The sequence below is a fragment of the Hyperolius riggenbachi genome, chromosome 6 (assembly GCF_040937935.1).
Source record: "Hyperolius riggenbachi isolate aHypRig1 chromosome 6, aHypRig1.pri, whole genome shotgun sequence".
In the NCBI taxonomy this organism is placed as follows: Eukaryota; Metazoa; Chordata; class Amphibia; order Anura; family Hyperoliidae; genus Hyperolius; species Hyperolius riggenbachi.
Window position 1 is genome coordinate 191,309,891 of NC_090651.1, and position 13,567 is coordinate 191,323,457.

General features: G+C 42.5%; 1 protein-coding gene across 2 annotated transcripts in view; it reads right to left on the reverse strand.

Moving 5' to 3' along the window:
• The window catches only part of CHMP2A (charged multivesicular body protein 2A), a 201,347-nt gene that overhangs the window by 93,081 nt on the left and 94,699 nt on the right, over positions 1-13,567 (reverse strand). The window lies entirely within an intron of this gene.

Here is a 13,567-nt window from a genome sequence, read left to right on the forward strand (position 1 = left end):
ATTTCATATTATGGACAATGTGATTTTTATACATATACAGTCGCAGTAAAAAGTATGTGAACCCTTCGGAATTATATGGATTTCTGCACAAATTGGTCATAAAATGTTATCTGAACTTCACCTAAGTCTTAATAGACCATCACAGTCTGCTTAAACTAATGCCACACAAATAATTAAATGTTTCCATGTTTTTATTGAACATACCATGTAAACATCCACAGTGCAGGTGGAAAAAGTTTTTGAACCCTTGGATTTAATAACTGGTTGAACCTCCTTTGGCAGCAATAACTTCAACCAAAGATTTCCTGTAGCTGCAGATCAGACGTGCACAACGTTCAGGGCCGGTTCTAGAAACAATGAGGCCCCTGGGCAAAATTAACCTGGATTGCCCCCTCAACAGACTCCCCAGACTAAAAAGTGGCATTAGGTGCCCTTTGCTGCAGTCAAATTCCCCCCGGGCTCCTGAGGCAGCTGCTGATACCCCTCATCACCCCCTAACTTAACTGTGCTTCCCAGGCACCTGCAATTTCTTTCGCAGAGTGCTGGCGGGCATGCTCTTCTGTCAGTCTATGGCTCCATGCACTCCTAGACTTCATCCTTAGAGGTGCGCCTCTCCTCAGTGACGCGGCACATGTTATTAGGTAATAACATGCCACAGGTCGTGGGCGTGGATGAAGACGGGAGTGAAAGGAGCCACAGACTGACAGTGGAGCGGCACTCTCCTGCAGTGTCTTTGGTACTTGGACTTGAACTTGAGTTTAGTCCCAAGAATCCAAAGGGGAGGGGCTACTCAGACTCAGATAGTGACCCAGATCAGGGAAAGCAACAAAAGACACCAAAGAGAAAGCCCAAGAAAAAACCTAGATTACCGAAAAAGGAGGATAATAGAGATCCTGCAGACATAGTATGTGCAGAAGCAATGACCCCTTTAGATCCAGGATCAGAAGACGAGGAAGACATAAATGCAGAAACCAGATTAAAGACATTGGGTGGGAGTCAAAAATGAGAAGCAGGCCAACAAAATATGGAAATCAACAATGTAGTGGAAAATGTGTATCAGGAAGATCTTCAAGTTGTGAACATTTCAGGAGTGGCCATTCCCCCAGCATGTATTTCCCTTTAGAAGAAAGGACTGAACTATTGCCCCACACAGGAGTTCGATGTGGTGGCATTCACGATTTATCTGTACAAATCCACACGAAAATTGGCCATATGCCAATAATTCAACCATCCCGATACAGACATGGAGATCTCAGGGTCAAATGCAAATAACAGCTCACAATCACACCCAGTGGGGGAGATGAGCGAGGCCCCGGCAGCGTGAAGACTCGGAGCGTGAGAAGCTCTGGCTCGCCCCAACACCAGGAAGTAATAAGCAAGCAAGGTTTTGAATTAAACAGATTCCACCAGAGAGCCAGAACAGATTCCGCCGGAGAGCCCGAACAGGAGGGTAGGTGCCTGGCAGAGCGGTGAGGAGGAGGTCAGTTCTCGTGTTTCCTGGAGGTGGACAGTGTGTGGGGCCTGGTGCGATTGGCCAGAAGCCTCATTAAAGAAATGATACAAGGAAAGACGAAGGGGAAAAGGAACAGCAGCTCACAGACTGTGGACTATGGAGGTGAGACCTAAAGAGCCTGCAGGAGATGTAGAGGAGATGGTGGAGACACCTGCTGAACTCCCTGGAGCTGAAGGCAGTACTGGAGCTGAATGTATGTCTGTCCAAGAGCCTGCACAGAAGAGGAAAACCTTGACCAGAGCTGAGCCAGAGGAGGAGGACTGGCATGAGCGGGTGAGATCTTTGCCAACTTTGTCTGATATAGAGGGTCTGATTGAGCGATTGGAGAGATCATTTCATAAGGAAATGTTGGATTTAAGAAATGAGGTGGCAAATATTGGTCAAAGAGTGGCAGTGGTGAAGGCTACAGAGAAGCAGGTGGAACAGATTGTGGCTGATTTGTCTACAAAAGTTAATTCACAAGATAAGAGATTTGATAAGCCGCTGTCCCAGTTGGACGATTATGAAAATCGCAGGCGAGGGCTCTCTGAATCTGTTAATGCAATGGATCTGAAAGATATAGTTCTGAAGATTTTCAACACTCTTTTGAAGAATGATAGATTGATTGAGATTGACAAGTGCATAAATCTTTGGGTCCTAAGAAAAGCGATCCTAAAAAACCAAGAAATGCGATTTGCAGACTTCAACGTTTTTCTGACAGAGAGGAGATTATGCTTAAGGCTAGAGACAATGGCCTGATATAATTGGATGGGAGGATAATTAATTTGTACCCGGATTTGTCCTGGAGAACTTTATTGCTAGAGGAACTTAAAGGCGCTATCAGGCAAAAAAAAAAAAAAAAAGGAGTTTCACTTACCTGGGGCTTCTACTAGTCCCATGCAGCCATCATGTGCCCTCGTAGTCACTAACTGCTGCTCCAGTCCCCCGCCGCTAGCTGGTTTTGTTTTTGCCGACCTCGGGGTTGACAGGCTGCATTGCGTACATTTTTACGCATTCCCGCTGATGCAGGAACATCAACACAAATTTTTAGGCGTTAGTGGTTCAATGCGTACATTTTTACGCATTGAACAACCAACGCGTAAAAATGTATGTGTTGCTGTTCCTGCATCAGCGGGAATACGTAAAAATGTACGCAATGCGGCCCGCCAACCCAGAGGTCGGTAAAAATGAACCTAGCTGGCGGTGGGGGACTCGGGGGACTGGAGCAGCAGTGAGTGACTACGAGGGCACAGGATGGCTGCATGGGGCTGGTAGAAGCCCCAGGTAAGTGAAACTTTTTTTTTTTTCCCCTGAGAACTCCTAGAGTGCAAAATATAAATGGGTTTTCCGTTTAGTTTAAAAGCAAGTTTAAATGGGAAATCTGCAACTTTAAGATCCAAGGGTGACTTGAAAAAGTTTTGTGAATCTGAAAATACCTCTGGTGAACTTTGAGGATTGGAGAAATGCTGGGTTTGCTGCTTCTCATACACCGCAGAAGTGGCAGAAGAAAAAAATGAGCTTTATTATGTGTCTTTATAATGAGCGGATGTATATTAGAATGTAGATAGTTTGTATTAGTATATTGTGTTTAATGGTATTATAAGTTAAGAGATTGTTAAATGAGGTGGAAAATGGTTACTTGAGGGGTGGTTGCCTAATCTTCTCAGACTCCGCTCAGGTAGTTTTCTAAGGGGTTTGAGAATAGGAGAATGGGGTTCTCTGGTGGTGGGTGCTCTAAGAGGATAAATGGGTATAGGTGGGTTTTTTGTTATGTTTTTTCTTTTTTCTCCTTTTCCCCTCAAGATGAATAATGCATTATGGATAAGAATCCTCAGATAGGTGATTGTATAAGGATCCTATCCTACAACGTAAAGGGTTTATGTTCCCAATTAAGAGTGGTAAATTATAGATGGAACTGCATAGGATTAAACCCCTTTTTTTTTTATTTGCAGGAGACTCATTTTTTTGTGGGGATAAAGTAACTCCCCAATTAAAAAGCTAAGGAGGTAGCTATTGCAGTGGAGAATCCTTGTCCATTTGTTTTTTTTTGGATAAAAAGTCTGATGAATTGGGTAGATATCTTTGTAAAGGGTCAATTATTGGGGCAAATTTATACTTTTGCTAATATTTATGCACCTAATGTGTCTACGGTAACTTTTTCAGATCTATATTGGAACAGTTGGAAGGTTTTAGGGAAGGCTGCATTGTATTTGGAGGAGCAATTGTGCAATTGTGTCTCGGATCCTGGATTAGATGCATCATCGGGTTCTAGGGCCTTTTCTGTAGTAGCAAGTAAATATATAACATTTTTGGAGGATTTGCATCTTGTGGATGTATTTTTTCCCTTCTGTGAAGGATTTTTTTTTCTAATGTTCATATAGTAAGTGTTTCACTTACCTGGGGCTTCTACCAGCCCCATGCAGCCATCCTGTGCCCTCGTAGTAACTCAGTGCTGCTCTGGTCCCCCTCCGTCAGCTGGTTTAGTTTTTCCCAACCTCGGGGTCGGCAGGCCGCATTGCGTACATTTTTACGCATTCCTGCTGGTGCAGGAACATTAACGCATAAATTTTTACGCGTTAGAGGTTCAACGCGTAAAATTTTACACGTTGAACCATTAATGCGTAAAAATGTATGCGTTAATGTTCCTGCACCAGCGGGTATGCGTAAAAATGTACGCAATGCGGCCCGCCGACCTCGAGATCGGCAAAACTAAACGAGCTGACGGAGGGGGACCAGAGCAGCAGTGAGTGACTACGAGGGCACAGGATGGCTGCATGGTGCTGGTAGAAGCCCCAGGCAAGTGAAACTTTTTTTTTTTTTGCCTGATGACTCCTTTAAGCAGAGAAGCAGACGTGACTGGCACTGGAGTTCAATTGCAATTTATTGGATGATTCTGAAATTAAAGCGAAGATAAAATATATAATAATAGAATACTTTAATAAAAATGAGCTGGATGGCATGGACAAGGGCATAGTTTGTCAGGCCCATAAGGCTGTGGTAAGGGGGATTCTTATCTCTCTGGGAGCTAGAAAGAAACGGGAATACTATGAAAAAAAATTACAACTTTATTGTCTGAAATAAGGATGTTGAAATTGAACCATAAAGATACTTTGGATCAGGAAGTCCTAGCTAAATGAAATGGGGCGTGGAGTAAACGATCTGATTTGTTGGAGGGAAGATTGAGGGAAAAGAATAGGATTTTTTTCTGCCAAATGGTTTGAACATGCAAATAAAAGTGTTAAATGGATAGCTAGGGCTTTAAAAAGGACAGCAAAAACCAGAGTTAGCACCTGCTAACGCTGTTTTGAAAAATCCTTCAGGGCAAGTTGAGACGCAGCTCCACCCAACGCAGGAACAAGCAGCACTTCCCCTATAAAACAATCACATGGTTAGTCCACCCTCAGAGCTTTTAAACCAAGTACCCGACAGGTGAACATCCACTAACCCACATACGTGCTACTATCCGACACAGACAATAAACACCCGGGTGGGATCGTTGCCCTGAAGGATTGCTCAAAACAGCGTTAGCTTTCCCACAATCCTTCAGGGCAAGGTGAGACGATTAACAAGTACAAACTCAGGGTGGGACCACCGCTTGGAGAATCTGTCTTCCAAACGCTTGGTCATGAGCCGAAATTGCATCAATTCGGTAATGGCGAATGAAAGTCGAAAAGCTTGACCACGTTGCCGTCTTGCAGATTTGCTCTGGAGAAGCCCCTGCATTATTAGCCCATGATGCTGCCATTGCTCTTGTTGAATGGGCCTTAAATGAGGCTGGTGCCTCTAACTGCATTGTCTAACTTTATCCAATTAGCAATAGAAGATTTTGATGCTCTCTGACCCACTGTCTTTCCAGAAAATAATATAAAGAAAGAATCTGCCTTTCTAATTTCAGACGTCTTTTTTAAATACTCCATAACACATCTTCTAACATCTAAGGTGTGAAAAATTCTCTCTCTTTCACAATCCGGGTTAACAGAGATAGTAGAAAGTACAATCTCCTGAGATCTATGAAATTTCGACATAACCTTTGGGCAAAATTTAGGGTCTGTTTGTAATACGATTCTATCTAATATGATTGAAAATCATGAAAATATGGACTTTTCACCGACAATGGTTGAATCTCACTAATTCTTCTAGCCGAAGTGATTGCCACTAAAAATACCGTTTTCAAAGTAAGCAATCTAAGAGAACAATCCTCTAAAGGTTCAAAAGGTTCCTTAAATAAGCCTTTAAGGACTATCGATAAATCCCACGGGGACACAAGGTTTAACCACTTCACCACTGAGGGGTTTTACCCCCTGAGCACCAGAGCAATTTTCACCTTTCAGCGCTCCTTCCATTCATTCGTCTATAACTTTATCAGTACTTATCGCAATGAAATGAACTATATCTTGTTTTTTCCGCCACCAATTAGGCTTTCTTTAGGTGGGACATTATGCCAAGAATTTTTTTTTCTAAATGTATTTTAATGGGAAAATAGGAAAAATGTGGGGAAAAAAATTATTTTTCAGTTTTCGGCCATTATAGTTTTTAAATAATGCATGCTACTGTAATTAAAACCCATGAAACGTATTTGCCCTTTTGTCCCGGTTATAAAACCATTTAAATTATGTCCCTATCACAATGTTTGGTGCCAATATTTTATTTGGAAATAAAGGTGCATTTTTTTCATTTTTGCGTCCATCCCTAATTACAAGCCCATAGTTTATAAAGTAACAGTGTTATACCCTCTTGACATAAATATTTAAAAAGTTCAGTCCCTAAGGTAACTATTTATGTATTTTTTTTAATTGTAAATTTTTAAATTTTTTTTTTAATTACAAAAAAAAAAAAATGGGGAGTGTGGGAGGTAATGAGTTAATTTTATGTGTAAAAGTCATTTATTTGTATGTGAAAAATGTGTAGGGTGTAGTTTACTATTTGGCCACAAGATGGCCACAGTAACTTTGTTTTAATGCGACCTCCAAGCTTCCTTCCGGAAGCTTGGAGGAAGTATAAGGAGGCTGGACACGTGAGTTTTTTCTCACAATGATCGCGCTGCCCATAGGAGAGCAGCGGATCATTGCGGGGCTTAGATCAACGAACGGGAATGGATTTTCCCGTTCATTGATCTCTGGGCGAGCGGGCGGCGGCGTGTTAACTAGCGGCGGGCGGCGTGTTTACGAGCGGGAGCGCGGACAGCGTCGGGAACGCGGAAAGTACGTATTTCTCCGTCCCTGGTTGTTAAAGGATGGAAAAAGGGGCGGAGAAATACGTACGCGCGGGGGTAAAGTGGTTAAAAATCGGAGATTTTCTGGATAAAGCCTTGAAAAATCTTATAATCAACGGTGAAGAAGATAACGGCCAACCTGAAAAAGCAGATAGTGCTGCAATTTGTACTTTTAATGTACTAACAGAAATATTCTTATCCCAACCATCTTGAAGAAACTCCAAGACAGCTGGGACAGACAAGCCGTTAAACTTAGAACCTTTAAGCCAAGAATGGAATGTTCTCCAATACTTAAGATATATCTTTCTTGTAACCTCCTTGCGACTACTGATCAAAGTAGACGCTACCTTGTCTGATACTCCCAATCCTCTTAGCAACTTTAATTTAGGATCCATACTGCTAGGTTCAAATGATTTGGATTCGGATGCCAAAGCTGACCCTGACATAATAAATCCAGTCTGCTCGGAAGTATCCAAGGATCTTCCACTGCCAAAGATCTTAGTGTTGCAAACCAACTCCTCCTTGGCCAGAAAGGAGCAATCACTATCAACCGCTTTCGACAACTTCGCCACTTGCTGAGTACCGCTGGTATTAGATTCAATGGAGGGAATGCATACAGAAGTGGAGACTCCCAACTCTGATTGAACGCATTCACTGCTAAACAGTGATCCCTCGGGTTCAGAGAAAAATACATCTGAACCTGAGTATTCTCTTCTGTGGCCAACAGGTCCACATCTGGAAGTCCCCATTTCATTACTATTTGCACAAATACTTACTTGTTGAGAGACCATTCTAAGGAGAACACCTGGTTCCAAATCAGTTTGTCTGCTTCCACATTCAAAGTACCATTGAGGTGTACTGCTTTCAAGGACAATATGTTATTTTCTGCCCATGAAAAAATCTGTTCTGCCTCCTCCTGTAACAACTGGGATCTCGTACCTCCCTGCTTGTTTATGAACGCCACAGCGGTCACGTTGTCTGATTGGACCAACACATGACAATTTGCTATCTCGTCCTGAATCTGTATTAGAGCTATTTTCACTGCTCTTAATTCTCTCCAATTTGATGACTTTTGGGACTCCCACTTGGACCATTTTCCCTGTAATGCTCTGTGACCCATATGAGCACCTCATCCCCACGAACTTGCGTCCGTGGTAAGGACTTTCTCTACTGGCTCTTTCCAAGGTCTGCCTTTCTTCAGATTGGATTCCTCCAACCACCAAAGCAGAGATGATACAACCATTTGTGGAATCGTAACTTTGAAATACAATGTCTGGGGACGTCCGTCCCAATTTTCCAACTGACATTTCTGCAGTGCTCTGATATGTGTCAAAGCCCAGGTTACTGCCACAATTGTTGATGACATTAGACCCAATATCCGAGAAATTTATCGTAGTGACACATCTGGATTTCTTATTAGGGACTGAACTGCCAGTCCTAATTTCATTATTTTTTCTGTAGGCAGAAAAATCATTTGTTTTATTGAATCTACAATCATGCCTAAAAACAAAGTCTCCTGGTTTGGCATCAACATGGATTTTTCCATATTTATAATCCATCCTAGAGACCTTAGATGATCTGATACGGTTTCTAAGTGATTTTTTAGTTCTTGGACTGAACTTCCCAAGATTAGCAAGTAGTCTAGATAAGGGATAATCTGAACCAATCTTTGTCTTAACGGAACCAATGCTTCTCCCAGAACCTTTGTGAAGATTCTTGGGGCAGAGGTGATCCCAAATGGGAGGCAAACGAATTGGTAATGCTTTACAATTCAGTTCACCCTTACCGCAAATCTTAGATACTTCTGAGTGTGAATTGGAACATGCCAATATGCGTCTCTGAGATCTAGAGACGCCATGAAGGCCCCTGGAAACAAAAAGGATCCCTTACTGAAAAAATCTACTCCATTCTTAATTTTTTCTTTTTCATAAAAGGGTTTAGATTTTTCAAATTTAGAGTCAATCTGTACTTGCCCAATGTTTTTTTTTTTTTTTCACAAACACCACTGTTGAGTAAAACCCCTCCTTTTGTTCCGCTTTTGGGACCCTTCGAATCACCTTCTGACTTAACATGCTTTCTAGGATTTTGAGAATCTCTGGAAGCAGACCTGGGTCTTTTGGAGATTTTGTCATTATAAATTTTGACAGAGGAGGAATAGCAAACACTATTCGATAACCGAATTTTATCAGTTGTCAGATAAATGGACTCTTTGACATCAGATACCACTTTAGAGCAAAGAATCAATCTTCCTCCCACCGCCAAGAAGGAGTCATTGTGATTTGGACTGTGTTTCAGGGATTTTAGACTTGAATCCCCCTCTAGCTGATTTATCAAAAGTCCACCTCCTGCCCCTTTTTTGATCCTTAAAGGATTCTTTCTGATCATTGCCTGGCCTCCAAAAAAACTCTTTTTAGAAGTTGGTTTTTGTTTTTCGGACTCCACAAAGCCTGTTTTTTAAGTTAGATTTCCGTCCCATGTTTTTAACCATAAGGCCCTGCGGCCTACATTCACTAAAGCTGTTGTCCTTGCCGTGAACCTAACAATTTCCGCCGATGCATCTGCCAAATAAGCTGCTGCTTTTGTCAGTATAGTAACAGAATTTAATAACTTTTCCACAGGAGCTCCTGCTAAGATACTGGCCTTTAACTGATTTACTGTATCTAGAGTTCCAGTGTTCTGGATACACACGTAGCTGCCACAGCCGGTCTAAATGTAGCTGCACTGGCTTCCCAGGACCTTTTTAAATAAGCATCGATTTTCTTATCGATTGGATCCTTTAAATCCCCCAAATCCTCAAAAGCTAAATCCCCTTGTTTAGTTACTTGAGAAAAGGGAGTATCCAGTCTTGGGCACTTGTCCCAAAGAACCGTATCTTCTGCTGAAAAAGGAAACCTTCTTTTAATAGCTTTTGACAATAATAATCTTTTCTCGGGATCATTCCATTCTTTCACAATTGATTGTGTAATTGTTTTGTGAACCGGAAATACAAGACCCTCTTTCTCCTCCATACCTTTGTACAACTGATCATGTAGTGACAAAGTGGAAGCAACCTCTTTATTCAATTCTATTCTATTCTATTAATTGCTGCAATTAGCATTTCAGTATCTTCAATGCAAAATTTAAACCTTGAAGATGCTTCAGCTTCTAGTTCTCTGGAATCAGATTCCTCTGAACTATTTTGAATTTCTATCTGATCCTGACTGTCTTTATCTGGTAAAGTAGGCCCAGAAACTTCTTTAGCAGAAGATGAACCAGCCTCTGTCAGGGAGGATTTATATGAGGCCAGAGATGCATTGATTTCTATTCTGAAAGCCTGCAAAGTATCCTGAATAGAGGAACCAGGCTGTTCCCCATCACCTTTTCCATACATAATTGACAAAGTTTTTGTATACGGCAAAGGGATCTTTATGTTACAAACAGGGCATCTCTTATATGTAGGAGGCTTAGGTCTATCTGAAGACTCTCCAGTTTTTGCCTGTAACATAAACACAAACATTCTATGCAAAAAAGGAACACCCTGTATTAAAGTAACATAGCTTTAAACAAAATCTGTATACATTGACATACACAACAGTAAAAAGCATATGCTGCACCAGAAAGAAATCAACTTCATTTTTCTCACCTTCTGGGCGGCTGAGGTGCTGTCCATTTTGTCTGATGTCGATATAGTTATGCCCAACACAAAACGCCGTCTCCTCTGCAGCCACCATCACAGTCCGCGCTTCACCCTTTATACTTCCTGTCCGTGACGTCAGAGGCAGGCGGGGACAGAAGGATCATGGAGACGCTAGTATAAAGAGCGTCTTCCGGCCTACCCGCCGGAAGTTACGCAACCCGGAAGAAGAATGCGACTCAGAGGTCGCATGACTCCACATGGAGACCGCTCTCCGCTGCCCGCTTACCTATTCTCCGCAGCCGCCTCCGCCAACCGACAGTCCAGGGGATATTGCGCCCTCCACACTTGCCTTCCACCAATATGGAACAGAAAGGTAGGTTACCCGCATAGTTTCCAGCATGGGGTAAACCGGCAAGACTGCCTCAGTACCACAGTCTCGGCCACCCTAAGGAATTAACCTGCAGCCCAGCACACAGATCCAACTCCCAGGGGAGATGCTGACCTGCCTGGACGCAGGAACAAACAGCACTGAGGGTGGACTAACCATGCGATTGTTTTATAGGGGAAGTGCTGCTTGTTCCTGCGTTGGCTGCATCTCATCTTGCCCTGAAGGATTGTGGGAACAAAAGTATGCATGTCCCTAAGATAAAGGATCTGAAGGGGGTTGAGGAATTTGAGAGATATGGTATGTACTCGAATTTTAAGATTGATATTGTCACGAACCGGCCCACGGCACGCCTGCGTATACGATTCCTGACTGCGGGTTTGACCAGATCAAGCGGGGAACAGCCTTATTCAACCTACAGACAAGGCTGGGACCCCTCAAACGCTCCTTACTGCCACCACTAGCTGTTGCTAGAAATGTCCACTCTGCGGTCGAGTGCTCATGCAATCAGCGCTTTCGTATTCGGGTCAGCTTTGCGCTTAAGTCGAATACGCGAACGCCACGCATGCACACGCACAATTGCAATCTTACCCTGTAGTGAAGCAAAACCACTAACAGTCATTCCGAACGAAACTGTTAGCCGCTCTGCTGTCGAGCTACTCGCACTGGCGTTTTTGTACGTTGGGTCAGCTGCGCGCTTGAGGCCAACTTATGACAAGCGCCCCACACACAATGCAATCACAATCTTATACGGTAGGGTTGCTCAAACATACACTTAGGCATGGACTTATACACAGTTGCACTTCAGTCTCTTCTAGGCTATGAGTGTTAGTTTAGTACAGCAGAAGTCAAGCTTATTAAATAACAATTTAATATTCCAGAAAAAAAAGTGGAACAATGCAGAAAAGGATATATACAAAAGATTACAAAAACAAAATAAACATTACAGAGTTAAAAACCAAAGTTACACACAAGGACAGTTGCGTAAAATAAACGGGGGGAAAAAATAACGTTACCAGCGTAGGTTAGAACGTTGACGGGAGGACGCCGGTTTTTCTACCAGGAGTCAAGATCATCCCTAGCTATGCGCTACCTCCAGGAGAAGATCCATGTGACTGTCCTGGACCAACTTAAATAGTCCGAAGTGTCCCCTGGGGCATTTAATGTCCCGCCCCCAGGAACTAATGCAATTTCCCCGTTTGTGACATCACGGTCTGCCGAGCCCCTTGTAACATGCGAATTTCAAGGCTTTTCCTGTCACACTTCGCAGACTCACAGACTTCAAAGCAATCCTGTGTTCGTTCAAAATCCAATTCCCACAGGCAGACGTCTACAGTTCGACAGGTCTAGTCCATACATCAAAAGATTGCATTTTGGTTACAGGTAGCAGTTTGCCTGTAATTGCCTGTAAACAGACACAGACAATCACATCCGAGATTGTCTGCTATTTTTCTCCCTCAAATGGCTGCTAATTAGCAGTAACCTGCTACCCCAGGAATACAAAGCAAATTTAGTTTCACAGACAATCACACCTGGGACAGCAGATCAAAGGTGACTGCTAGTGGCCTAATGAGCCACTTCCTTGCCCCAGGCTAGCACCCAAGGTAACAGCTTCCTCCTAGCAGACATACACGTGACACAGCAGACAGGAAAATGAAGAAAGATGTTCCTGTATTATCCTGACAACATAAGCACCCCAGTATATCACCACAGATATGTCAAAATCCGAGGCGCTTGATGCCTCAATGAGTCCCTCCTCGTTGAAACAAATTAAGAGTAACTTTCCATTTCCCTTCAGATCTGATGCAATCAAGTATTTGGGATTAATGTTATATAGTGATTTGTCCAGATTGCTTTCTCTTAATTATCTTCCTTTGTTGAATTCTATAAAAAAGGACTTGGGAGGGTGGGGAGGGAAGGGTTTTTCATGATTTGGACGTATAGATATTATTAAGATGAACATTTTACCTAGATTGGAGTTTTACATGTCCATGCTTTCGGTTTGTGTGCCTGCAACTTTTTTCAGATCTCTGAAATCTATTCTTATTAGATTTGCTTTGCAGAATAAGGTCTCGAGGTTAGCTTATGGGATTTTGACTTGTTCTAAAGAGATGGGTGGGTTGCGACTTCCTGATCTAAAAGTATATTATAGAGCATGTATATTGGTTAGACTTTTTGATTGGACATATGGGGGAGGTGTGAAGTTACATAGTTATTTGGGTTGAAAAAAGACATACGTCCATCGAGTTCATCCAGAAAACAAAGCACAACACCAGCCTGCTCCCTCACATATCCCCGTTGCTCCAGGAGAAGGTGAAAAACCCTTACAAGGCATGGTCCAATTAGCCCCAAAAGGGAAAAAAATCCTTCCCGACTCCAGATGGCAATCAGATAAAATTCCTGGATCAACACCACTGGGTATTACCTAGTAATTATAGCTATGGATGTCTTTCAATGCAAGGAAAGCTTCTAAGCCATAAATATGCACAATGCCACACATGTCTACTTATCAAAATATAGCTTTATTAACAAACTGCTAAATATTGTCACCCCTATGCTACCTTAAAAACGAGCAGGTATTGGTTGTTCTAACCTAAGCTGTTCACAGCCAGCTGTGTCACTCAAACCAGAACTGTCTTGTGACCATCTGGAGCTCAATGTTGATACAGCATGCAGAATAGCATGCTGTCGATTTTAATCTCCCGGGACACAAAAGACTGTAATGTGTATGAAAGTGGTGTGTTGGGTGCTGGTTTGAGTGACACAGCCGGCTGTGAACAGCTAAGGTTACAACAACCAATACATGCTTGTTTTTAAGGGGCATAGGGGAGACAATATTTAGCAATTTGTTAATAACGCTAT